The following is a 27155-nucleotide window of genomic DNA, read 5'->3' on the forward strand; positions in this document are numbered from 1 at the left end:
AAAATGATTTTTTGGCAAATGAGTGATTTAGCATGAAAAAATCAAGCGTGATGCATTCCTTTAAAATCGCAGATGATTTCGTTCGTACGCTCGTTGATTGAGATTTATGAGTGATTTTACCAACACTGCTTTGCAGTTGGACGGCACAATTTACGACGAAGCACTATGATACTCATTCAGATTTCGAAGAATTTAATACAAAATGTCATGCTGAAAACCGCGAAAAGATTAGTGTTTGCCCGGAGAAGTTACTAGCATTTATCTGAAGTGGGGTTTGAGCAAATTTCGTTTCTTTTACTTTTGAAAAGAAATAAATTCACGCATACAACACTCCAGTAAAATGCTAATATCTTCGCTTAATAAACTCCAATCTTCTTGAGGTTTTCAGCATAACATTCTGTATTTAAATCTTCAAAAACTGAAAGAGTATCATAGTTCTTCGTCGTAAATTGTGCCGTGCTGCAAATCACTGTTTTTCGATGTTTCTGCATACATTTTTCTATATAAACTTCCAACGAGTTTAGCACCGCCCAAACGTTGACCGATTTGGCTGAAATTTTGTCCAGAGCAGTGTTGTAAAATGTCATTTGCATTCGTTTGTATAATTTTCCCAAAACTTTTTTCAGAAGGTAGCTATCAATTCATGATGTATGACGAACTTATAGCGCTTAAATGTGCCTACAACTTTGTCTAACAAGACATTGCTGTAAATATGTAATCTGAGGCGTGGGAGGCAAAATGTCATTCAAATGACATTATGTCAAATGACACGTGACATTTTGGAGTGTTTTCACTCTCCAGCCTCAGATGTTATATTTAGAGCAATGTACCCTTGGACAAAAATATAGCCCTACTCAAGCGTTATGAGTACATCTAAAATTATGGAATAAATTTGGTTTCTAAAGAAAGTTATGAACAAATTAGTCAAATGACATGCAGATGACATTTTACAAGCCTGGTCCAGAGCATCAGGGCATCAAATATAACCGAATAAAAGGGCGGCCTATCGAAAAATTTAAAAAAGTTGGCTTGAGAAATGGATTGCGAGTGATTCGAGTATGCGTCCAATTTGGGAATCTCGAGCTCGTTCAGTAGCTGCTAGGTTGCGAAGGCCGACGGAGGTCCTTCGTAGCTTAATTGGTTAAAGTATCGGTCTAGCGTACTGTAGGGTCATGGGTTCGAGTCCCATCGAAGGGAAAGTTCTTCTTCTTCTTCTTATTGGCATTACATCCCCACACTGGGACAGAGCCGCCTCGCAGCTTAGTGTTCGTCAAGCACTTCCACAGATATTAGCTGCGAGGTTTCTAAGCCAAGTTACCATTTCTACATTCGTATATCATGAGGCTAACACGATTATACTTTTATGCCCAGGGAAGTCTAGACCATTTCCAATCCGAAAATTGTCTAGACCGGCACCGGGAATCGAACCCAGCCACCCTCAGCATGGGTTTTGCTGTGTAGCCGCGCGTGATACCGCACGGCTAAGGAGGGAAAGTGGTTACCTCCAATACATTTTCTAAATCAATATCTTCCACATAACGTACATATTCACATATGAGTTTTCATAACATAGTAAACTAACGTCCAAGTCGGGTGGTATAATCCCCGGAAATAGGCAATTAACTTTGATTGAACTTTAAAAAAGTGTTTTTTAACCACCTTACCTGCCATGTTGTATGCTGTGCCAATATGGACTAGTTGCTGCAATACCAGAAAGAAGGCACTTCACAGGATTCAAAATAAAATTTTGAAAATGATTCTGGAGTTGCCTCCGTGGTATAGTACCAATGAACTTCATAGAATTTCTAATATTGAGACATTGCAACAAATGTCCAACAAAATAATTTCCAATTTTAGACAAACATCGTTGCAATCTTCTATTGCAACGATTAGCTCCTTGTACCCTTAGTATAAATTAGGTTAAGTTTAGTTTAAGTTGAAAACATTGTATTCCTACATGGTTTAATTCAACCAGAGGAAATATCCTAACTGCCAGAGGCAATTTAAATGTAATAATAATAATTAAAAATGTAACATATCAAATAAGGATGATAGTGTTAAGAAAACACGGAACACCTAGTATAAGAGATGAATGCACGTATTGGGTAATTAGCAAATAAAATTAGTTAAAAAATAGACCAGAGGAAAAATTCTAACTGCCAGAGGCAATTGAAATGTATTAATAATAAATAAAAATACAACATAGCAAATAAGGATGATAGTGTTAAGAAAACACGGAACACCTAGTCTAAGAGATGAATGCATGTATTAGATAATTAGCAAATAAAATTAGTTCAAAAAAAAAAATCAAAAAAAAAAAAGTTAAAAAATAGAGTAGAAGAAGTAAAATAGATCAATTAGATAGGTTCAAGTCTAGACGTTCCACGATTTTTTTGGTCTACGCTTCACTAACTGTTACTAATAAGATGATACAATTTGTAAGTATCATAACATGAATTTACGGGTACGTTACGTTCTATACACACATGAGCCTACCAAATAAACACATTGAAAAAAGGAAAAGCTTGGGAACTATTGCAGATTGTTTTCCATCAGTGCGGCCCCATCAACACGTGCTTTGAGCGCAGAACGCAGGCGCCACTTCTGTCAGTGTATATTATCCATTTCTGTTTTCCCACTCGGCATTTCCATACAACCCCATACACCCACGTTGTTGGGACAAAATCGCACAAACTAGGTATTGGCTATTTGTTGTGATGGAAAGAAAATTTTATCAGGTTTCAGCAAATCAACATAGCAAGGTATTTATGATAATTAAAATTATGGATAATTTTAAAAATACAGTCTAATTTTAATTCAGATAGGTTTATTTTCATATTCATGTAATATAAATGCAGGCTTTTGACCAACAAGTACACATGCATATAGCTGGTCAAGAAAGTAAAACAATCGTCATTCTATGATATGCATAGCTATAGGTATGTCGTTCCTTTGCTGCAACTGTTGGTTCGCCTACCTACTGCCTACTGGCTGTGGCTGGTCGATCAGTTATAACTCTGCCTTGTTCGGTGGCGGGCGCGTCGCGACGCAACCCCGAGAAGTAAACTTGTTTCGATTTTCTGGTGCTCCTGAGTATGATAGTAACCACTACGTTTCCCACTCGTGACTATTGGTGATCTGGATCATTGAATACCAGAGTAAGAAAAAAGTTGATTCGGTGAGGTTTAAGAAAAATCGCCAACTAGGAAGGAAGGAAGGAAGCAAGAGGGTGGGGGCCAGAAGATCCTGTTTTCATATCATCTAAAATTCTACGGTACGCGAGTGAACCGGGGCCTCATGGCAATTTTTCAAAGTGTTTCATATTGGATCGAACTTCAAAGATAAAGAATATTGGTGAGAAATATTTATTAATATGGGAATTTTAATTGATTGGTGCCAAGTGATCATTGAAGGGGAGTAGCAATCATGAAGGAATATGATCCCTGTCGCGTGAAAAACTGGTAACTACGAGCAACAGTGTCGAGCAAAAGTTGTGGAGAGGGCAAAAATATGACATAAAATGCTCAAGTGGGAATGAAGAAAAACAAATATTGTTGCCGGAGCACTATCACGCAAGGTGTAATTGAAGTCGGTATTTATAGGGGAACATAGTAATAGGACTTAATAAAACGCAAGGTAAGTGTTTTGGATTCATACATTTATCCCGTTAAACCTTTCTTGTACACTAAGTGTATGTAAAGGCTATATGTTCGCTCCAGATAAACATTTTTTTTATTGTAGACCCTGTGACCCATATACCATTATATACAAATCGACTCTGTTCGATGAAGTGAGGTGAGGTCTGTGTGTAAATTTGGCCAAATTTTCGTAAATTTGGACAAAATTTCTGAAAGATTGTTTTATTTATACCCTTATACATTTGAAAATTTCCGGCAGGGCCTGGATAGGACATACAGGGGAACGGTTCGCCACTTCATCTCATAGCTCCTATTTCCATCCCATCAAAAACAAAGCAATGGAAAGGAATTTGGTTTGTTTATTATTTTTGTGATTTTTTTCAGCAGTGGGCACGCATGTTGACAAAAAGAAGCGACAAATTTGGTGTCGTATTTTTTTGTTTAGCGATGAGATGGATATATGTACAGTAGAGTGATTCAAATTTTGACTTTTTTGCTCCCCTATGCTTAAACGATGGCATGTGCTATTTTAATAATCGTCCTAAATTTTTAGCTAATTTGGATGTAATTTGACTGAGCACAAGCAATTTGAAGCTTGTATGAAAATTACTATGAAAACAGCAACTTTTGCGAAAAACCGTTCCCATCTTTGCCCATTAAGCTCTAAAAATGTATAAATACGTTAGCAATATGGGAAATTTAACAAGGGAAAATATCGTCGTTGTTGCTAAACGATTTGATGCTGGCAACAAAAGTTATTAGGGAAATACTGAATTGTGGGAAATTCAATTTAACACGTAAAAGAATAACATCAATATCAATAATGAGCATTTTTGTTTTCTTTATAATTTTGCTCACAAAAGTCAGATTGCTTCGCAACAACAACTGACTTTCACCTAAGGATCTATTCTATGATAGCGATGCGTTAAATATATTCAAATAGATTCGGGGCTGCTTCACGAAACGATCCTTTACATAAGTGGCAATTCTCATAGTAATTTTCATATAACCTTTAAATGGCACGTGCACAATCAAATTACATCCAAATCAGATAAAAATTTGGGAGGACTATTAAAATAGCAAAAACAATCGTTTAAGCACAGGGGAGCGAAAAAGTCAAAATTTGAATCACTCTATTGTACAGTGAGATGGAGATCGGAACATTTCCCCTACATAGTAAATATACACCCGATTCTTTTTTTTACACGGGGGATGCGTTCCGCGTAAAAAAGTTTTCAGTTCAAAATTGGAAAATCCGTGTAAAAAAAGTTTTATGATTTCTCGATAAATCATATAAAATGGAGCAACTTTGCAAAAATTTTGCATGGGATTTTTTTTTACACGACCATGTAAAAACAGAATCGGGTGTATAGCCCGTCCTTTCTCGAAATTTAATGGACTACACACAATTCGGGAACTCTTTGAACATTTTTGGTACTATAGAGATACATCGACTTTCAGTGAGCATGGGCACATTTATGCAGCTTAACTTTATGAAAATCACACATTTTAATTGCGAGCGGGATTGCGCGTAATACTCACAACAACTCGAACAATCCAGAAAGTCAAAACATAGTACCAAATACTCCTGGATTTATCTGTATCATATAAGATTTGCGATTCTGACAAATTGAATATATATATTTTCATTTCATTTTTTTCAGTTTTATTTAGTCTACATCTAAACAGATAACACTGAATCAACAATTTGACGCCACAATACATGGTTCGAGGCCGCATCTCTCCATCCTCGAATACGCCCCACGCTCGCCAAGTCTTTCTGCACCTGGTCTGCCCATCTCGCTCGCTGCGCTCCACGTCGTCTCGTACCTGCCGGATCGGAAGCGAACACCATCTTTGCAGGGTTGCTGTCCGGCATTCTTGCAACATGCCCTGCCCATCGTACCCTTCCGGCTTTAGCTACCTTCTGGATACGGGAAAATGGTAAATGCATCATTAAACAATCATGATTATCCTTAAACAATTGAAAAATGCTCCTTAAAAAAACCGATCATTTTTCCTTAAATTTTTGTACAAATTACCTTGAAATATATAAAATGCTCCGTAAACATTGGAAAAGTGTACCGTAGAAACGAAAAAAATGTACCGTAAACAATTGAAAATGCTCCTTAGAAAAACAAAGTATTGCTATTTAACTAATGATAATTGCGCAGTATATTGATATAAGAATTATTGTGAAATAGTTGAAAAAGTGCCTTGAAATTGGCTGTCATAAAGTAGAATCTTATGCACCATTGTGTAGCCCCTGGAGTATGAAGCTAATTGTTTTTCTTGGTAACCCTCATTTCATTTTTCATTTATTTAGTTAACATCTAAACAGATAACACTGAATCAACAATTTGACGCCACAATACACGGTTCGAGGCCGCATCTCTCCATCCTCGGATACACCCCACGCTCGCCAAGTCGTTTTGCACCTGGTCTGCCCATCTCGCTCGCTGCGCTCCACGCCGTCTCGTACCTGCCGGATCGGAAGCGAACACCATCTTTGCAGGGTTGCTGTCCGGCATTCTTGCAACATGTCCTGCCCATCGTACCCTTCCGGCTTAAGCTACCTTCTGGATACTGGGTTCGCCGTAGAGCTGGGCGAGCTCATGGTTCATTCTTCGCCGCCACACACCGCCTTCTTGCACACCGCCAAAGATGGTCCTAAGCACCCGTCTCTCGAATACTCCGAGTGCTTGCAAGTCCTCCTCGAGCATTGTCCATGTTTCATGTCCGTAGAGGACAACCGGTCTTATAAGCGTCTTGTACATGACACATTTGGTGCGGTGGCGAATCTTTTTCGACCGCAGTTTCTTCTGGAGCCCGTAGTAGGCCCGACTTCCACAGATAATGCGCCTTCGTATTTCTCGACTAACGTTGTTGTCGGCCGTTAGCAAGGATCCGAGGTAGACGAATTCCTCGACCACCTCGAAGGTATCCCCGTCTATCGTAACACTGCTTCCCAGGCGGGCCCTGTCGCGCTCGGTTCCGCCCACAAGCATGTACTTTGTCTTTGAAGCATTCACCACCAGTCCAACTTTTGTTGCTTCACGTTACAGGCGGGTGTACAGTTCTGCCACCTTTGCAAATGTTCGGCCGACAATGTCCATGTCATCCGCGAAGCAAATAAATTGACTGGATCTGTTGAAAATCGTACCCCGGCTGTTACACCCGGCTCTCCGCATGACACCTTCTAGCGCAATGTTGAACAACAGGCACGAAAGTCCATCACCTTGTCTTAGTCCCCGGCGCGATTCGAACGAACTGGAGTGTTCGCCCGAAATCTTCACACAGTTTTGCACACCATCCACCGTTGCTTTGATCAGTCTGGTAAGCTTCACAGGGAAGCTGTTCTCGTCCATAATATTCCATAGCCCTACGCGGTCTATACTGTCGTATGCCGCCTTGAAATCAACGAACAGATGGTGCGTTGGGACCTGGTATTCACGGCATTTTTGAAGGATTTGCCGTACAGTAAAGATCTGGTCCGCTGTCGAGCGGCCGTCAACGAAGCCGGCTTGATAACTTCCCACGAACTCGTTCACTAATGGTGACAGACGACGGAAGATGATCTGGGATATCACTTTGTAGGCGGCATTAAGGATGGTGATCGCTCGAAAGTTCTCACACTCCAGTTTGTCGCCTTTCTTGTAGATGGGGCATATAACCCCTTCCTTCCACTCCTCCGGTAGCTGTTCGGTTTCCCAGATTCTGACTATCAGTTTGTGCAGGCAAGTGGCCAGATTTTCCGGGCCCATCTTGATGAGCTCAGCTCCGATACCATCCTTACCGGCTGCTTTATTGGTCTTTAGCTGTTGAATGGCATCCTTAACTTCCCTCAATGTAGGGGCTGGTTGGCTTCCATCGTCCGCTGAACTGACGTAGTCATCTCCTCCGCTGCCTTGACTTTCACTGCCTGTACTCTCAGCGCCATTCAGATGTTCCTCGTAGTACTGCTTCCACCTTTCGATCACCACACGTTCGTCCGTCAAGATGCTCCCATCCTTATCCCGGCACATTTCGGCCCGCGACACGAAGCCTTTGCGGGATGCGTTGAGCTTCTGATAGAACTTGCGTGTATCTTGAGAACGGCACAGCTGTTCCATCTCCTCGCACTCCGCTTCTTCCAGGCGGCGTTTCTTCTCCTGAAAAAAGCGGGTCTGCTGTCTCCGCTTCCGTCTATAACGTTCCACGTTCTGCCGGGTACCTTGCTGCAGCGCGACCGCCCGTGCTGCGTCCTTCCCTTCCAGAATCTGTCTGCACTCTTCGTCGAACCAATCGTTCCGTCGACTTCGACCCATATACCCGACGTTGTTCTCCGCTGCATCGTTAATGGCTGCTTTGACTGTATTCCAGCAGTCCTCAAGAGGGGCCCCATCGAGCTCACCCTCTTCCGGCAACGCTGCCTCGAGATGCTGCGCGTATGCAGTGGCGACATCAGGTTGCTTCAGTCGCTCTAGGTCGTACCGCGGCGGTCGTCGGTACCGAACATTGTTGATGACGGATAGTTTTGGGCGCAGTTTAAACATCACCAGATAGTGGTCAGAGTCGATGTTAGCGCCACGATATGTCCTGACGTCGATAATGTCGGAGAAGTGCCGTCCATCAATCAGAACGTGGTCGATTTGTGATTCTGTCTGCAGTGGTGATCTCCAGGTGTACCGATACGGGAGGCTGTGTTGTAAGTAGGTGCTGCGAATGGCCATATTCTTGGAGGCGGCGAAATCAATTAGTCGTAGGCCGTTTTCGTTCGTCAGCCGGTGAGCGCTGAACTTTCCAATAGTCGGTCTAAACTCCTCTTGGTCCTCTTGGCCAAGCTGAGCGTTCAAATCTCCTATGATGAATTTGACGTCGTGGCTTGGGCAGCTGTCGTACTCACGTTCCAGCTGCGCGTAGAATGCGTCCTTATCATCATCAGTGCTTCCGGAGTGTGGGCTATGGACGTTGATTATGCTGAAGTTGAAGAACCGGCCTTTGATCCTCAACCTGCACATTCTTTCATTGATCGGTCACCACCCGATCACGCGCCTTTGCATATCGCCCATCACTATGAAAGCTGTTCCCAGCTCGTGTGTGTTGCCGCAGCTCTGGTAGATGGTATGATTACCTCTAAACGTTCGCACCATTGATCCCTTCCAACAAACCTCCTGCAGCGCTACGATGCCGAATCCACGGTCCTTGAGCACATCGGCGAGTATGCGTGTGCTCCCGATGAAGTTGAGAGATTTGCAGTTCCACGAACCGAGTTTCCAATCGCTAGTCCCTTTTCGTCGCAGTGGTCTTCGCCGATGGTTCCGGTCCGTACTCTCTTGTTGATTATTCGTTGCTTATGATTTTTAAAGGCTGGCTTGCAGGGCCTGACACCAAACCCCCTAAATTTCCGGAGGACCATTCCTCCTTATTTCCGGTGGACCATGGTGCACAGTTTCACTTAGAGTCCCTCGCTGGCACTCGGACGATGGTCAGCCGCCCCTAACATGGAGAACAGACGCTGTTGTGAGCCGATCCTGACATGGAGAACAGACGCTCAATAAGATTTGCACCTCCGGAGAGGAGCAAACCCCCCCTTCCCTGTCAGCATACGACCATAGTTCCCACCGGGGTTGGTTACCCGATCTTCCCTAAGGTTGCTCGTATCCCGGCCAGCACCGCGGGGAGGTAGGGATAGGAGTTGCTGGGTAAGAGGCTAAGGACCGCGAGATGGGGTCTATTTTATTCCTTCAGGTACGCGAAGTACCAGTGGTACGCTTTACCCAGCATTTGCCGTGCCGTGCTTGGTAACCCTATTCAACAGAAAAATGCTCCGAAAACTAAGGAAAATGCTCCCTAAAAAAAAGAAATACTCTTCAAACCAATAAAAAATGCTCCTTAACCTGAGAAAATGCTCCTTAAACTAAAAACAGTGCTCCGTAAAAAAATGAAATCTCGCTTAACTTTTCAAAAGGACCTAAGTAACATTTTTTCATGAATTAATTTGAGTACTGTAATTGAAAGCTTTCATGTTTTTCTATTGATTGCGCTATTCAAATTAATTCATGAAAAAAATGTTACTTAGGTCCTTTTGAAAAGTTAAGCGAGAAATGCTCCATAAACCTATACAAAATGTAATCTTAGCCTACAAGCAATTCAAAGCATTGTTAAAGAAATTGTGCACCAGACTGCTCACAGACAAACAGACGTCCCATACAACTGCACATCGCATAAACATGCTTGACGATACGAATTTCATTAAAATCACATTGCATATAATGCTAATAGGTTTATTCATCAATTTCCCTGCATAACCACAAAATATATCTTAGTTACAAGATAAATATTGTCGCTTCGGTTCCCTTTGTTCTGCTGTCCAAAACATGTTGGGTACCGAACTGTCAAATCGTATGTATTTTTCCTTCATTGACATTTAGCACCCTATCCTCGCCAGCAAAAGATGTTCCGGACAGCCACGACAGCGACAATTTTTATCTTGTAACTAAAATATCTCTTATAATAACCTACGGCTTGAGGAACTCGAAATTGTCGAAATCTGCGCTTACAAAAATAAACCTAAAGAAGCGTGGCGGCGAATGCTTTGACAGCACGTGCTGTTTGTACTGTGTATGAAGTTTGCTCATCTATTAAGGCCAAGTCTACCGGAATTCAAATTTATATCTACTCGCGTCGTGGCTGTCCTGACTGTCTGGCCTAGGTGTAAGCGCCATTGTTCGCTCTTTGAAACTAGAAAGAAAATATATTAAATGCCCCTTTCCCTATTTGTTTCAAATTAGAATTATTAAGTTATATTGAAAAATATATGCTTTTGGTAAAACACAGGAACCAAATACTTATGTAATCCGATACATATTTTTTCATTGATTTTTTTATCTTTATTAGCGAGACTTTCAGCCCAAGGCTGACTTATTGATTTATTAAACCCGAAAGTTATCAAATAATTTCGTTTATCCTCGTAGATTTATAAAGATGTACAAAAATAAAGATATCAAGTCATTCGGTTGGATGAGAGTGATCAACAATAGGGAGGAATAAAATCAATTGAAATTATTCGTTGAAGGCTAATATACCTATTGTTAAATAAATACAGATCTTGCATGAGCAACTCTTGCTTTCCACTGTCTGTCGTGGCTGTCCGGAACATCTTTTGCTGGCGAGGATAGGGTGCTAAATGTCAATGAAGGAAAAATACATATGATTTGACAGTTCGGTACCTAACATGTTTCGGACAGCAGAACAAAGGGAATCGAAGCGACAATATTTATCTTGTAACTAAGATATATTTTGTGGTTATGCAGGGAAATTGATGAATAAACCTATTAGCATTATATGCAATATGATTTTAATGAAATTCGTATCGTCAACCATGTTTATGCGATGTGCAGTTGTATGGGACATCTGTTTGTCTGTGAGCAGTCTGGTGCACAATTTCTTTAACAATGCTTTGAATTGCTTGTAGGCTAAGATTATATTTTGTATAGGTTTATGGAGCATTTCATTTTTTTTACGGAGCACTGTTTTTAGTTTAAGAAGCATTTTCCTTAGTTTTCGGAGCATTTTTCTGTTGAATAGGGTTACCAAGCAAAACAATCAGCTTCATACTCCAGGGGCTATACAATGGTGCATAAGATTCTACTTTATGACAGCCAATTTCAAGGTACTTTTTCAACTATTTCACAATAATTCTTATATCAATATACTGCGCAATTAGCATTAGTTAAATAGCAAATCTTTGTTTTTCTAAGGAGCATTTTCAATTGTTTACGGTACATTTTTTTCGTTTTTACGGTACACTTTTCAAATGTTTACGGAGCATTTTATATATTTCAAGGTAATTTGTTCAATAATTTAAGGAAAAATGATCAGTTTTTTTAAGGAGCATTTTTCAATTGTTTAAGGATAATTTCATCTGTTATAATGGACAATTTTTGGGCTGCCTCTGGATACTGGGTTCGCCGTAGAGTTGGGCGAGCTCATGGTTCATTCTTCGCCGCCACACACCGTCTTCTTGCACACCGCCAAAGATGGTCCTAAGCACCCGTCTCTCGAATACTCCGAGTGTTTGCAAGTCCTCCTCGAGCATTGTCCATGTTTCATGTCCGTAGAGGACAACCGGTCTTATTAGCGTCTTGTACATGACACATTTGGTTCGGTGGCGAATCTTTTTTACCGCAGTTTCTTCTGGAGCCCGTAGTAGGCCCTACTTCCACAGATGATGCGCCTTCGTATTTCACAACTGATATTGTTATCAGCCGTTAGCAAGGATCCGAGGTAGACGAATTCCTCGACCACCTCGAAGGTATCCCCGTCTATCGTAACACTGCTTCCCAGGCGGGCCCTGTCGCGCTCTATTCCGTCCACAACCATGTACTTTGTCTTTGAGGCATTCACCACCAGTCCAACTTTTGTTGCTTCTCGTTACAGGCGGGTGCACAGTTCTGCCACCTTGAACAACAGGCACGAAAGTCCATCACCTTGTCTTAGTCCCCGGCGCGATTCGAACGAACTGGAGTGTTCGCCCGAAATCTTCACACAGTTTTACGCACCATCCACCGTTGCTTTGATCAGTCTGGTAAGCTACCCAGGGAAGCTGTTCTCGTACATAATTTTCCATAGGTATACGCGGTCTATACTGTCGTATGCCGCCTTGAAATCAATGAACAGATACTGCGTTGGGATGAACTCTAATAATAAGAAAAAGAACCAGAATAATCCACTTAGCGGTGATGGTGCCTTTCTCGTGTATTATAAAACAAGAAAACACATATAAGTAACAAGAAAAGCACATAAGAGATGTCAAAATTGCACTTTAGGGAGACAGATTCAGTTATTTCTATCAATTCACATTTATTTGCGTTCATTTGAATGCATTGCAGCAGATTACGAAAACAAATTTTTTTGCAGCAGTTTCTGAAAAAAATACCCCAGTGGAATGGGATAAGTGGAAAACCCAAGTTTACTTGACCTTCAATTGGTCGGGGTTCAGCACCAAGCGGCTTTTCGACTGACTTGTGTTATTTTGTTCGTACAAGGACAACGAAAATAGTTTCATTTCGATTTAAGCGTACATTTGCATTAGGATATCCTTAGTTATGGGGTTGAGGGATATCCGATACGATTTGCTAAATTAAAGTTTTAGCAGAAAAATCGCGAATTTTTCGTTGGCGCTTGGTGCGATTTGGCTGAACCCCGACCAATTGTGATGTGTAGTTACATATAATTAAAATCAAAACGATAATTTTCTATCTTTTGTTGAATAATTAGATTGGCTTAACAGAGTAGGTCCCAAAGGAATCCTTGTAAAAGCTAGTGGAGGGCTGGTTTCGCCTTCTCGAACACTAAGTGTAGGTAAAATCTATATGTTCGCCCCAAAGATGATTTTATTCAAAAAAATGGGACTTACAGTTTCATAAACTAATCAGCTTAAAAAATTAAGATGATTTCTATGACAAGAATCATTTGCCTTGCATGCTCTGATATTTCCGAGAATACGATGCTAATTTTGTAATCATAGTTAGATTCTTGAATATTTTTATAAAAGCAGACCCTTCTTTTTCTTTCCCCGGCTGGGACATTGCCGCCTCGCTGCTTAGTGTTCATTCAGCACTCCCAGAGTTATTAACTGCGAGGTATCTAAGCCAAGTTACCATTTCTGTATTCGTATCTCGTGAGGCTAACACGATGGTACATTTATGCCCAGGGAATCCGAAAATTGTCTAGACCACCGAGAATCGAACCCAGCCACCCTCAGCATGGTCTTGCTTTGTAGCCGCGCATCTTACCGCACGGCTAAGGAGGGCCTCAAAACCAGACACTATGATAGCATAAAACCGAAATTGGCTGTAGAGATAATGCAAAATAACGGAATGAAAAGTTAGCATCAAAATTGTCGCTGACACAAATTTTCGGATTTTTGTCATTATTATATCCAACAAAAACAAAGCTTTGTCGTCGGTTCTCTTTTGACGCTGGTTTGGCATGCGCATCCAAGAAAAATTGATTCCCTGATCAGGACTTAGCAACCTTCAGTTTTTGTGTTAATTGGTGCTTCGAAAGAATGCTGCGAAGTCGTTGTAGAGCAGCTCACAGCTGGCGATAGATTAAAATCGAAGAGATGGAACTTGAAAATTGGAATATCCCAGAGCTTCTGGAGGAGAAATTCTCCTAAAATACTAGTGTAAGAATATTCCACAATTTTTGTATAACGAGTTTCTAGAATTACTAAAGAAGAATTTCTCCAAAATACCAGGGGGAAATTTTCAGAAACTGTTAGAATAATGAATACCTGGGTTGTGTGGAAAGGGGCATGTTCTCAGAACTCCTGAAGAATGAAATCCCTAGAATTCTTCTAGATGAAAGAACCCTGAATGATTGGAAAATCAGTTTCCCAGAGTTTATTTATTTCCATGTGCAATATCTTATCAAAAAATAGCTGTATGGTGATCCGAGTGAATATTCGGGCCTCTGAAGGACCTTCTTCTTCAATGGCTCTACATTACAATTGGAACTTTACCTGCTTTTCAACATAGTGTTCTATTAGCATTTCAACCCGTAAACATCCTTGATCGGACCGAGAATCGAACTCGCCATCTCCGGATTGAGAATTCTACGTTTTTTTCTCGCAAAAAAGGACCTGAAGGACCTTACATAGTTAATATTCGAGAAATGCCGTCCGTCGATCAGCACGTGATCTGTCTGGGAGCAAGTGTTGCCACTCGGATTTTGCTAGATTTGTTTGCGGATATTCTTACGTACGAAATAAGTACTGCTGATTGCCATCCCTCTAGCAGCAGCATAGGCTTTTAATGACAGGGCGAAAAAAACTTTCTCTTCCGACCTGCGCGTTTGCCTCCCCGATAACAATCCTTACATCGTTTGTTGGGCACTCTCCGTAGACATCATCAAAGTTCTCATACAAATACAATAGAGTACACTGGATTCTGGTTTTATATGATTTCTTCTTCTTCTTAATGGCATTACATCCCCACACTGGGACAGAGCCGCTTCGCAGCTTATACTATCGACAGACATATGATTTCCGCACAATGATTTTCGTATCACGCTGTACGCGTACAGTGACAAGATGACACACATCTTTTCTTTCCACCGTTGTATCTATTAGACAGCTTATTTTGAAACTAATTCTACCGTTTTCCAAAACTATATTTTTCATCAAAATGTATAGAAATCATAAACTGTTACTATAGTTTTTATGAATGACACAATATTTACCCATATTTTTGAATAAATTGTGAATTTGCGTCAGCAGTTCATTCATCGATATGAAAACGTCATAGTTTTCCAATTTTTCGTAGGTATTTTATCAGAAATATGCGAGTTTTTGCAAATATTCCACAGGTCAATTATTTCTGCGGACGTTAATCACTCTATTCTACGGTTTGGGTGATTACAGTGCATATTCATAGATCCTGTAACAGGTTTATTCGGACACGAAACTCCGGGTTTTTCAAACACTTATTTACTTCGCGCTGACTACCGTTTATTTCTGCACTCCACTTTTACCTTCACGAGATCCTCCTCTCCTCCCTCTCTCTCCAAACACTATAGATCCAATTTTGAATTTGTCCAAAACAACGGTACAAAACATTCTTTCCATCTAAAAAAGCAGATGCAGACTAATGGCAAATCAAAGATCCCGCATCCTTCCCAATCCCCAGACCTCATTCCAATTACAACCCATGGGATCCTTGCACAAAATTTTCGAAATCACACGACACAGAACTCAGACCATTGAATATCATGCAAAAGTGACGGTAGATCTTCCCGGAAACAACCCAAGAACTGGCAAAATCAAGAGGAAGACATCTTCAGAGCGTAATTGTAGCACATAATGGGCTTACGAATAATTTTGTTGCCAATGTTGTGAAAAATATCATCCGGAATTGCAGAAAAACAAATTTTACTCAGTCAGCTTGCAAATGTTTGTTTTTATTTCATATGTCAAACGTTTCCTATGTGACATTTCAAAACAACAAATTATGTTCTGTTTCGTACAATACAACGGTCGAAGGGCAGGGTACGGAAATCATCGTGCTATCGTGATACGAGCGTGATTCTGGGTGACAGACATATAATTTTATGCTGTACAGTGATATTAGTAACATATATGTGTCACAAGTATTAGTGTTCATTAAGCACTGCCACAGGATTGTACCCCGTTTGGCATAAAGTCATTTAGCATAATGCCGTTTGGCATAATGTCGTTTGGCATAAAGTCGTTTGGCATAATGGCCGTGTGGCATAACGGCCGTTTGGCATAATGGTCGTTTGGTATAAGGACATTTGGCATAATTGTTATTTGAGCCGTGTAATTGTGATATTTATTTATTTATTTATTTATTTCATTTCGTCAACCAACGTAGACTAGTACATATCATATACATGTTTGTTTTTGTAATGCTATAGTATAATTAAATAATAGGTTTTTTTTAATAAAGTGATGTATAATTTTGATTTTGAATTTATATTGCTGAATTTGTAATGTTTGTTCTTTGGAAATACTGTCTAATGTTATGCCGAGACATTGTTAAGTCAATAGTTTCGCAGTGTTGATTGTAAACGGCCATCATTCGGTTGAGAGGCCCAAATTTGGCGTAATTTGTTCGGCAGTGGTTGGTTAAAAATAATGTTCTATGTCGAAGTAGCCGAGAAGGTATGTAAAAGTTAAATTTCGATAAAATTTCAGTTGAATCAACACGTTGAGAAACTATATCGTTAACAAACTATAACAAATGAAACCGTTGCACATTCTCGACGCTCTTTCAAAGTTTGTATATTTATAAGCATGCAACGTGCTTCATAAGATGGAAGAGGAAATGACGTCCAACCTAATTTACGAAGAGCGTATAATATAAATTGTTTTTTGTACTGACTCTATTCTTTCTTCATGTGTGGTTGTATAAGGCGACCATACAATGCTACAATATTCCAGTATAGATCGTACATATGAAATATATAGTGTTTTGATTGTGTAGGGATCCTGAAAGTTGAAGCAAAAACGCTTGATAAAGCCTAGCATATTATTAGCTTTGTGGATGATTGTGTTATAGTGATCAACAAGAGTTAGTTTCGAATCTAAAATCACTCCTAAATCCCTAACTCTTTCGTGTCTTTCTACAGTATTGTTCCCTAATACCATTTGTGTATTTGGTGTTATTCTTTTTCTGCTGAATGATATTATGTTGCATTTCTTAACATTCAGTTGCAATAGGCTTTTTCTGCACCATGTATAGAACATGTGTATTTCATTCTGGAATATGATTATGTCGTCTTCATTTTTTATTTCCATAAATAGCTTTATGTCATCGGCATAAATTGGATAAGTAAGATTTGTTGAGCCATTCAGTTACGTGGTTTCCTTCATATGGGCAATACATGATAATTGGGAACGGAATTTACGGCGTGACAAATTAAGAATTAAGAAACTTCCTGTCAAAACTGCTTCTTGTCAAACCATTTGAAATGTTGACGCAGCTACCAGCAAGATAGACCAGCATTAAATTAAATTGACATTGTTTTTTTCTTGTAAGGGAAAGCCAGAAAACTTGCCCATTTCTCCCTTTCTGGTTTCTAAAAAAGGATCATATCTCCCCTTGCATTGAACCAAGCGAACCAGATGCTTGAATTGAAAGAAAGAGTCATATCCTCTCTGGTTTTTGCTGGGCAAATGTATCCTTTAAAAGAAGGGATCATTATTTCCTTTTTCTTAAGCCGAGCAAGTACCTGAATTGAAGGAAAAAATCACAAATTTTGAGGGGAAAATGTACCTTTTGAAAGAAGGAAAATATCTTCCCGTGTCCTAAACCAAGAATATTCCTGAATTGAAAGAAGGAACCAAGAACCTCGAATGAGCCAGTACCCCCAGTAGTCCTGATTTCAAGTTTATAAATTTATTTATAATTCATGTGAATGATTATTACTTGTTTCAATAGCATGGCGACTCCTGTTGAGTAAATTTCACATTTTTTACGAGAATTTTTACCGTTGATCCTTACTTATTTTTCGATCCTTTTACAAGGTTCACCGTGTTGGACTCGCGATTTGTTATTATTTGTTATTATTATGTTATTAAACTCGAACAGTATAGAACGAATGGTTCTAGGTCCAAAAACTCCAATTATATATCATGTGCTACCTTTGAAGACTGTTAAGCTGAGGTGAGAATTTCGAAGCACGTTCTCATACTCAATGCAGGGAGCTGGAGGAAATTTAATCCCACGTCGACTGGGCTTGGTTCGTGAACATGTATTTAAACAGAATAAAGGGATAGAAAAAGCCGGCGATAAACTTTACTGTGACAAGAAGGGCATGACGACAAGACCCTAGAATGAGAAAATCTTTTCTGTTCTTCGAATATGCTTGATCCTCCCATGGCAAGGAACATGCAAAGTTTCGTTATACTTTGCAAACGCGAACATTTAAAGGAGGTGTTCGCCTCATACCGGGTAAACGCGTTTTTTTTAATAGCAAGCATTTTCAACTCTGTTCGCTTTAAACCGAACAAATGCGTTCATTAAAAGAAGGCATCATCTCCTGTGTTTGCCTTAAATCGGCCAAATGCGTTCATTAAAAGAAGGCATTATCAACTATGTTCGCCTCATATCGGGGAAATGGATTCATCTGAACAAGGTATTATCATCTCTGTTCGCATTAAAGCGACAAAGGCGTTTATTTAAAGAAGGCATTATCAACTCTGTTCGCCTTAAACCGGGCCAACGCATTCATTTAAAGAAGGTGTTATCTCCTATATTCGCCTTATATCGGGCAACTGCGTTCATTAAAAGAAGGCATTATCAACTCTGCTTGCCTTATATTGGACAAATGCGTTCATTAAAAGAAGGCATTATCTTCTCCGTTCGTCTAAAACCGGGTCAAATGCGTTCATTTGATAAAAGCATTACCTCCTCTGTTTGCCTTATACTGGACAAATGCATTCATTTTTTTCTTCTTTATTAAAGAGGCTTTCAGCTCTTGGCTACTTCACCTCTGGGAATGCATTCATCTAAAGCTGGCATTATCTCCTATGTTTGCCATATACTGTGCAAATGCGTTCATTTTATGAAGGCATTACCTCCTATGTTTGCCATAAACCGCTACCGTTCATTTAAAGAAGGTATTATTTCCACTGTACACCTATGTCAATGGAAAGAAGGTGTTATCTCCTCACTCAACTTCTCCAGATAATAATGGCGTAGAATGATAATTTAAGTAAAAAATGTTTATTAAACAGAAGCTTTATTGCGTTACTCTAAGTAGTACATACTTTTATTCTAAACAAATTCTTTTCAAAGATTGTCATTTTACGATTCATGGGTATCTGTGGGTGTTAAAAATAGTAATAGTAAAACTACAGATTCGAAATGTATTCGGGCTAATGGACTTTCGGGGTAATGGATCTCGGGGTAGTGTCCCATTCAAGGTAATGGATTTCGGGGTACTGTCCCATTCGAGGTAGTGACCTTCGGGTAATGGCATTCGGGATACAGGGGTGGAGCCACCATTTACTCTCTTGACTTCTGCCGCGCGAATGCATTTTCTGAATGGGGGGATCATATGTTCCTTTGCCTTATACCGAGCAAACGCCTGAATTGAATAAAGGAACTATGTCGTCTTTTACCTTTTGCCGAGGAAATGCATCCTCGGAATGAAGGAATCCCATCTTCCCTTGCCTCTAACCGAGTAAATGCCTGTTTGGAAGAAGGAAGCATATCGTATTTCGCCATCTGCCGGGCAAATGTATCCTTTGAAAAATGGAACCATATCTTCACTGATGTAACTGTCGGGTAATGCATCCTTTGAAAGAAGGGGTCATATCCTCCTTTGCCTTAAACCGCGAAAATGCCTTAATTGAACAAATGAATAAAATCTTTCCTTGCCTTCGCCAAGAAAATACATCCTTTGAAAGAATGAACTATATCTTCCCTTTCCTAGAACTGAATATTGCATACATTGAGAATAGAAACCATACATATTCCTCCTTGTGTTATGTAGCATATACTTTTAAGACTTATGAACGACAAGATATGCTTTTAAAGAGATGAATATATGTAATGCAGAAATAACTTCATTTGCTTTTTATTACCTTTTTCGTGTAAAATTGTTTAAAACATCTCTCTTATAATGTTAAAGTGACAAGCATTATAAATAAATGAACATATTATGCATAAGTTTCGAAATTAACGGCCATTATGCCAAACGGCCGTTATGCCAAACGACATTATCACAAACGACCTTTGTGCCAAACGACTTTATGCCAAATGACCTACCACCCTTCCACAGTTATGAACTGCGAGGTTCCTAAGCCAGGTTACCATTTTTGCATTCGTATATCATGAGGCTAGCACGATGATACTTTTATGCCCAGGGAAGTAGAGACAATTTCCAATCCGAAAATTGTCTAGACCGGCACCGGGAATCGAACCCAGCCACCCTCAGCATGGTCTTACTTTGTAGCTGCGCGTCTCACCGCACGGCTGAGGAGGGCCCCTTTACACGTTTTACATTTACGAGCGAAAAAAATCGTGTAAAAACAGAATCCTGTGTATCGTAAAATCATTTCGTTAAATTACAACAATTTTGGGGAATGCACTTAAAACTCGAACTGTACATCACCCGATCCAACCGTTGATCAACCGTGTCAGCTTATACTGAAATCCGTGTTCGTGCATTAGCTGCCATAGCTGGTTTCGAGCGATTGTATCATATGCGGCTTTGAATTTGATGAATAAATGACTTGAAGGCACGTTTAAATCGCGACATTTTTTAAAATTTAATTCGCCGTTTTCCAAAACTTTAATTACATGGATTGGTAAATCCATGTAAGGATAGGTTCAGATATTGGTTGGGTATTTGCATTACCCATGCGTTATCATGATTATCACCATCATCGTTGGGCTACAAAGAATGATGATTCGCATTATCATAAACGACCAATTAGCTAACCTTTCCTAACATGCACAGCGCAACAACACGTAAGCAAAAAAGAAGTGGTTATTTATGCTGCGTACGCTACTTTCAACATTCACCCGTCTTGTCCGGAAAAGCACCACCCCCTTACCTATACCTGTGTTCCGATAGTATTTTCCGCGGTTTACGATGATGCTGCTGATGATTATGGTGCAGTCGACTTATGCGAGTGTAAATATTGACGCTCACGATGGAGTAGTACGGGATTTTATGTGTATGCCAGACGAAATTACCAACACGGACGATGGTGTATTTGCCATGTCACGTTCCAAAAGATTGGGTATCGGAAGGGTATTAACAACGTTCATTAAAGCCAGAAGCGCGTCATTGAATCCACAGGACGGCTATCGCGTCATAATCAGAATTGATAATCGTAAAAAAAAAAATTCAAGAGCTGTTGCAATGCATTCAAATGAACGCAAATAAATGTGAATTGATGGAAATGGCTGAATCTATCTCCCTAAAGTGCAATTTTGACATCTCTTATGCGCTTTTCTTGTTACTCTTATGTGTTTTCTTGTTTTAAAATACACGAGAAAGGCACCATCACCGCTAGGTGGATTATTCTGGGATTTTATATTCTTTATTAGAGTCATTTTTCTTAATGTAGAGCGAGAGAGCAGGGGACACCGGGGCTGGTTGGCCGAGTGGCTTTTGTAAAAAGGATTTAAGGCGCATTCAAGCCCGAATAAAAAATAATATCGAAAAACAAAACAATTCTAGACCAACATTTGAAAAGGGCGTAACAGCCAAAATTTATTCACCCTGATTCCTCGTCTATATACTTAGCTATATACATAGACAAAGAAGCGGAAAGAATAAATTTTGGCAGTTATGCCTTTTTCAAATGTTGGTCTAGAATTGATTGTAGCACTCAGGCTATAGACATCCCTATCTAACTCCCTTAGCCTAAAAATAGCCACCATGTCCCGGGCACAGTGTGCAGATAGATCGCTGTCAGTTGCATGAGATTTCAACAATCGTCAACAACACCAATGATTGTATAGCTTGATAATTAAAAATATCCACAACAAAAAGAGCAGGCTTTATTTTTAAATTCTGCTCAAGCTTTTCACGGTGAAATAAAAGACAAATTGTTGTTCTCCATGTAAGTAAAATCAAAATTGATCATGTAGATAAGTTTTGAATCAATTAAACTCATTAGTTATATTTAATGAATATTCCCGATTAAAGTTGCATATTGAAGAAAGCTGAATTTGGATGTTTTATGATGTTAGGTTTTTTTGATTTGACGTACGTTGCTCGGTGTTGGTGTTGGTGTTGGCTACGCTAAACATGAGCTCTTAGCATAGGCCTGGTAGCACTGCTATAAAAGCAATAAATTGATCACAGATTATATTGTAGATGAAATAATAGAAATACATTAGAATGTATTGGTATGAACCATTTATTAAATTTTAAATGAAGTTTTCACATTAGAATGTGCGGGTTGTTAAGTATGGTATCTATACAAAATCTGAGGTTTTTTCAAACATTTGTTTCAACGAGAGAGTGTATCGTTAACATACTGTTGCAATATCCGAAGAAAAACGTTCAAATTACATTTTATGTGTGCATTAATAACCACCCGTTATAGGAGAATCTACCTAAAGATTGGAAGTTTATAAGGGTTAAGGCTTCCCCAGACCTAAGAGATTTCATCGCCGCGACGGCGACAACTAGTCGTCGCGTTTCTATCGTTGAGTCGCTGCAGGCAGTGTTCTATTTACGCTTCCATATCAACGGCGACAGAATCGCTGTCGCCAAGCGATAGAATCGCGTCGCGTGTGTTTGGGGGAGCCTTTATGTGTGTTTCCACATATATGCTATGCGAATTCACATAGCCATTGTGGGGGAAATGATATAGTCAAAATTTATGTATGAATGCCATACATAAATAAAATGATTGGATATTTGTCAGTAAATGATTAAAAATTATGTACTAAAACGTTCCAAAATTAATTGCAAGCATTGTTACATTCGAGAACTATGTTGACGTATTGTATCCACGGTGTTGATACAACATGCGCAACCATCAAGTAACAATATATCCTTTTGTATACCGTACATCATATGATAATTCAATTATCATCATAGTAAATAATAATTAAAATAAATCCAAGTCGTGTGGTTTAATACCCGGAAAATAGGCAATTAACTTTGATTGAAATTATAATTCAATTGTTTACACCAGAGGTTCCCAAACTTTTTGAATATGCGACCCACCTAGCAAAATCCCATATTCTTTGCGACCCACCAGGTACCGAATATATGCATTTTAAGAAGGTGGATAAAAATAATTTCACGTTGTATTGTATTTTTCAAAATCTTAGCAAATTTTAAATCCAATTTGGATCGGAATCAAATTGGATTTGGATTAGATTTGGATTGGATTTGAATTCGGTTTGAATCGAATTTGGGTTGGATTTGGTTTGTAGTTTGATTGAGACTAGATTTGGATTGAATTTTGTATTGGATTTCGATTGAATTTGGATTGTAGTTGGATTATGATTGGATTGGATTTGGAGTGAATTTGGATTGGATTTGCATTGTAGTTGGATTTTGATAGGATTTGAAGTAAATTTGGATTGAAACTGGATTGTAGTTAGATTGTAGTTGGATCGGATTTGGATTGATTGTATTGAACTTCATTGTATTTGCCAACATCTCTCTATTATTCTATTTCTAAGTGTCTGCCTCTGTTCACATTACTCTAATAACAAAAGAAGGCCATTGAATTCGTAAAATTTGTTGTTCTCTAGTCTTCCATTCATTACTTAGGTCCATATCTACTTGGAGGAATAGATTTGTGGGACAAAATAGGCCTAAAAGTATGAATCATAATTAATCTTCCGCGACCCACCATTGATCAGCCCACGACCCCCCTGGGGATCGCGACCCACAGTTTGGGAAACCATGGTTTACACTATTGAACCAATGGTCGTTTTTTATTCGGGAGGCGCATTATAGTGATTTTGTTGGGGTATAAGGACGACCGATGTAGTTTTAGGTTTTTTGTGTGGTAGTAAGTAAATTAAAGTCATATTTGTAACACGAACCAATATTCATTCGATTTCCAAAAACGTGAGACGCTGGAAGGGGTATTTAAAATCCTACAAAATGGTATAAAAGTTTCCAGGGTAACCTCACTTTTGTGTTTGTAAATTGTTATTGTTCTCGAAAACAGCCAGTCAGTGGGGTAGTTAAAAATGGTAGCAAAATAAAATTTCCATGAAAAATTATAAATTTTCCATAAAAAAATTGAAAATTTCCAAAAAGAAAGCAGAATATGAGCAACAAATAAATATAAAATGTCCACAAATAATGCATAATTTCCATAAACAATTAAGAATTTTCCACAATAAATTAGCATTTTTCAAAGCAAAAATTTGCAATTATGTAAGATTAATTATAATTATTATATTTATTATGGAGGCATTCAGTCCTAGGCTGGCTTCGACGAATTGATGTCTGTGTGTGTGTGTGTATGTATGTATGTGCGCAAAAAGTGTCGCCCATTTTCAGGCACTCACCCTCAACCATTGCATTCGACGCAGAACCCTGTTCCATTGTTTCCTATTGAAAATTGGCAGGATCGGACTATGGGATCAGAAGTTATGGTCAAAATACTTTTTTTACACCTGAAACAAGTAAATAAGTCTCGCCCATTTCTTAGCCACTTACCCTTATCCGATTTTCTGGCAACAAGTTGCCTTCGACGCAGAATCCTGTCCCATTGTTTCCTATTGAAAACTGGCCGGATCGGACTATGGGATGAGAAGTTAAGGCCAAAATACTTTTTTTTACGCCAGAAACGAGTAAAAAAGTCTCACCCATTTTTCAGGCACTCACCCTTAATCGATTTTCTCGCAACAAGTTGCACTCGACGTAGAATCCTGTTTCATTATTACCTATTTGAAACTGGCCGGATCAGACAATAGGATCAGAAATTATGGTCAAAATACCAGAAACGAGTAAAAAAGTCATTTTTTCGGAACATCCCCTCTCTGATTTGCTCGCAATATGTTGCATTCGGGGCCCTCCTTAGCCGTGCGGTAAGACGCGCGGCTACAAAGCAAGAAGACGGCCTTACTGTTGAGGTCGAAATACGTATCTGTCAAGATGCAATTAAGTGGTGGAATTCAATGGGATTGTATAAACTCGTCTTATGACAGGTACAAAGCAAGACCAAGCTAAGCTGGTTTCGATTCCCGGTGCCGGTCTAGGCAATTTTCGGATTGGAAATTGTCTCGACTTCCCTGGGCATAAAAGTATCATCGTGTTAGCCTCATGATATACGAATGCAAAAATGGTAACCTGGCTTAGAAACCTCGCAGTTAATAACTGTGGAAGTGCTTAGCGAACACTAAGCTGCGAGGCGGCTTTGTCCCAGTGTAGGGATGTAATGCCAATAAGAAGAAGAAGAAGATGTTGCATTCGTCGTAGAATACTGTTTCATTGAATCCAATTGAACCGTTTTTTTTAGAAACTGCATATGTAACATTTCTGGCCAAAATGAGATTTGTATATATTCTGAGCCCCCGTCCAAAAATACGTATTCTGGCAAAAACACAAAAAAAAATTTGTTCAGGAATGTATGAAAGTATTTCGTTTATTTGAGAAACTAACTGCATACGTACACGCACTTTGAAGGGCAATTATGGAGTACTGCTTACAGTTTTCTTACTGGAAGTGCCCCAAGTGTTGAGTTTTGCCAAAAACTATTGATCTGTATCGAATAAATCGAAAGAATCGGGGTGCCCATTTGTTGAAAAACAGTTTTTTGATGTTTTCTCGAAATTGTGTAAAATGGATATATACAGTTTCTCAAACAAATGATTCAATTGTAAACTAGCCTGATCGGACTATGGGATGAGAAGTTATGGCCAAAATACTTTTTTACGCCAGAAACGAGTAAAGAAGTCTCGTCCATTTTTCATGCACTCGCGTTTAACCGATTTGCTCACAACAAGTTGCACTCGACGCAAAATACTATCTCATTGTTTCCTATTGAAAATTGGCAGGATCGGACTATGGGATCAGAAGTTATGGCCAAAATACTTTTTTTACACCAGAAACAAGTAAATAAGTCCCGCCCATTCCTTAGGCACTTTCCCTTAACCGATTTGCTTATGACAGGTTTCAAAATTCTGCCCCATTGTTTCCTATTGTAAATTGGCCGGATCGGACTATGGGATGGGAAATTATGACCAAAATACTTTTATTACGCCAGAAACGAGTAAAAAAGTCTCGCCCATTTTTCAGGCACTTACCATTAACCGATTTGCTTGCAACTAGTTGTACTCGATGCAAATTCTGTCTTATTGTTTCCTATTGTAAACTGGCCCTGGGATAAAAAGTTACTTTTTTTACGAGTAAAAAAGTCTCGTCCATGTCTTAGGCACTTACCCTTAACCGATTTGCTCGCCCTTTTCTTAGGCACTTATCCTTAACGTCGATTGGCCGGATCGGATTATGGGATCAGAAATTATGGCCAAAATACAAATGTTTTGGTATTTGTATGACAGTCAAAAACCAATTATTGCTTTATATTAGTGCCATTTTTACCTCTCTAATAAACTTGTCTCGATACATTTTATAATGAGCGAGAAAGGCATCATCACCGCTAGGTGGATTAATCTGGGTTTTTATATTTCTTTATGGAATTCATATTTTTAATGCTCTTCATTGATTATTTTTTGGAAAATTAATAATTAAATAATTAATTATTCTTTAGATATTGCTAATATTGATTTATTTATGGAAATTTTTATTTTTTTTCTTAATGGGAAATTCTTCTTTTATAATTCCAATTTTTACTTTGAAAAGTGTTTTTTTTTGTGGTAAATTTTTAATTGTGTATAGAATTTTTGCATTGATTTTGGACATTTTATATTTATTTATTGCTGGGTTTTATTTTAGTCGTTTAAAACGGAGTAAATGTTAATCTACGCAAATTTTGACCAATTCTCCAATAAAAGCAGCATTGAAGGGAGAGAAAATGATATCAAATGCTCTGGCGGAGGAAAAGAAAGTAGAGAGTAGTAGTAGGGCAGTAGTAGTAGTAGAAGTAGTTGTTAAAAATTCACTAAAAATGTTAAAAAAGACTAAAAAGTAAAATGTTGAAATTTCTTAACGTACAATATTACAAAATTATAAACACTACCTTTTTCTCACATCTAACAAATTTTCCTCTAAATCATTTGATGTGTTTCATTTTAACAATGTCGGCCAACCTATCCCATCCCTGGGATTGGTTGGCCGATTTTTTCCGTCGCATTTGTTTGTTTATAACTTTTCCCTCGATTTGTTTTCACCGATGGAAATATGTCACAGATGTGCCCAAGACTTGTATATTTATGACAATGAAAACCGTTTTAAGAAAAGTCTATCCAGAATGAATTGTGTGTAACGAACTTGAAAGAGGACACCTACTCAGCGACAACACTGCTATAACGTTATATACGCTAGCTATATTCAGTCCGATCTTAATTTATTTTTTTATAAGTTAACTTCATTTTCCTGAACTGAACG

At 39.0% G+C, this 27155-nt stretch overlaps 1 protein-coding gene across 7 annotated transcripts in view; it reads left to right on the top strand.

The window, feature by feature from the left end:
• The first annotated feature begins 3018 nt into the window (after nt 1-3018).
• The window catches only part of LOC134209699 (patj homolog), a 33110-nt gene continuing 8973 nt past the window's right edge, over nt 3019-27155 (top strand). The window contains exons 1-2 of one of the 7 annotated variants that reach the window (XM_062685720.1): nt 3019-3158; nt 3402-3636. The gene's annotated coding sequence lies outside the window, so the exon portion shown is untranslated. Of the gene's footprint in view, nt 3637-3741; nt 3796-5302; nt 5532-27155 lie in introns of those variants that run through there. The other 6 variants (XR_009978774.1, XM_062685713.1, XM_062685710.1 and 3 more) reach the window with 6 other exon arrangements.

This window comes from Armigeres subalbatus, chromosome 1 (genome assembly GCF_024139115.2).
Source record: "Armigeres subalbatus isolate Guangzhou_Male chromosome 1, GZ_Asu_2, whole genome shotgun sequence".
Classification (NCBI taxonomy): Eukaryota; Metazoa; Arthropoda; class Insecta; order Diptera; family Culicidae; genus Armigeres; species Armigeres subalbatus.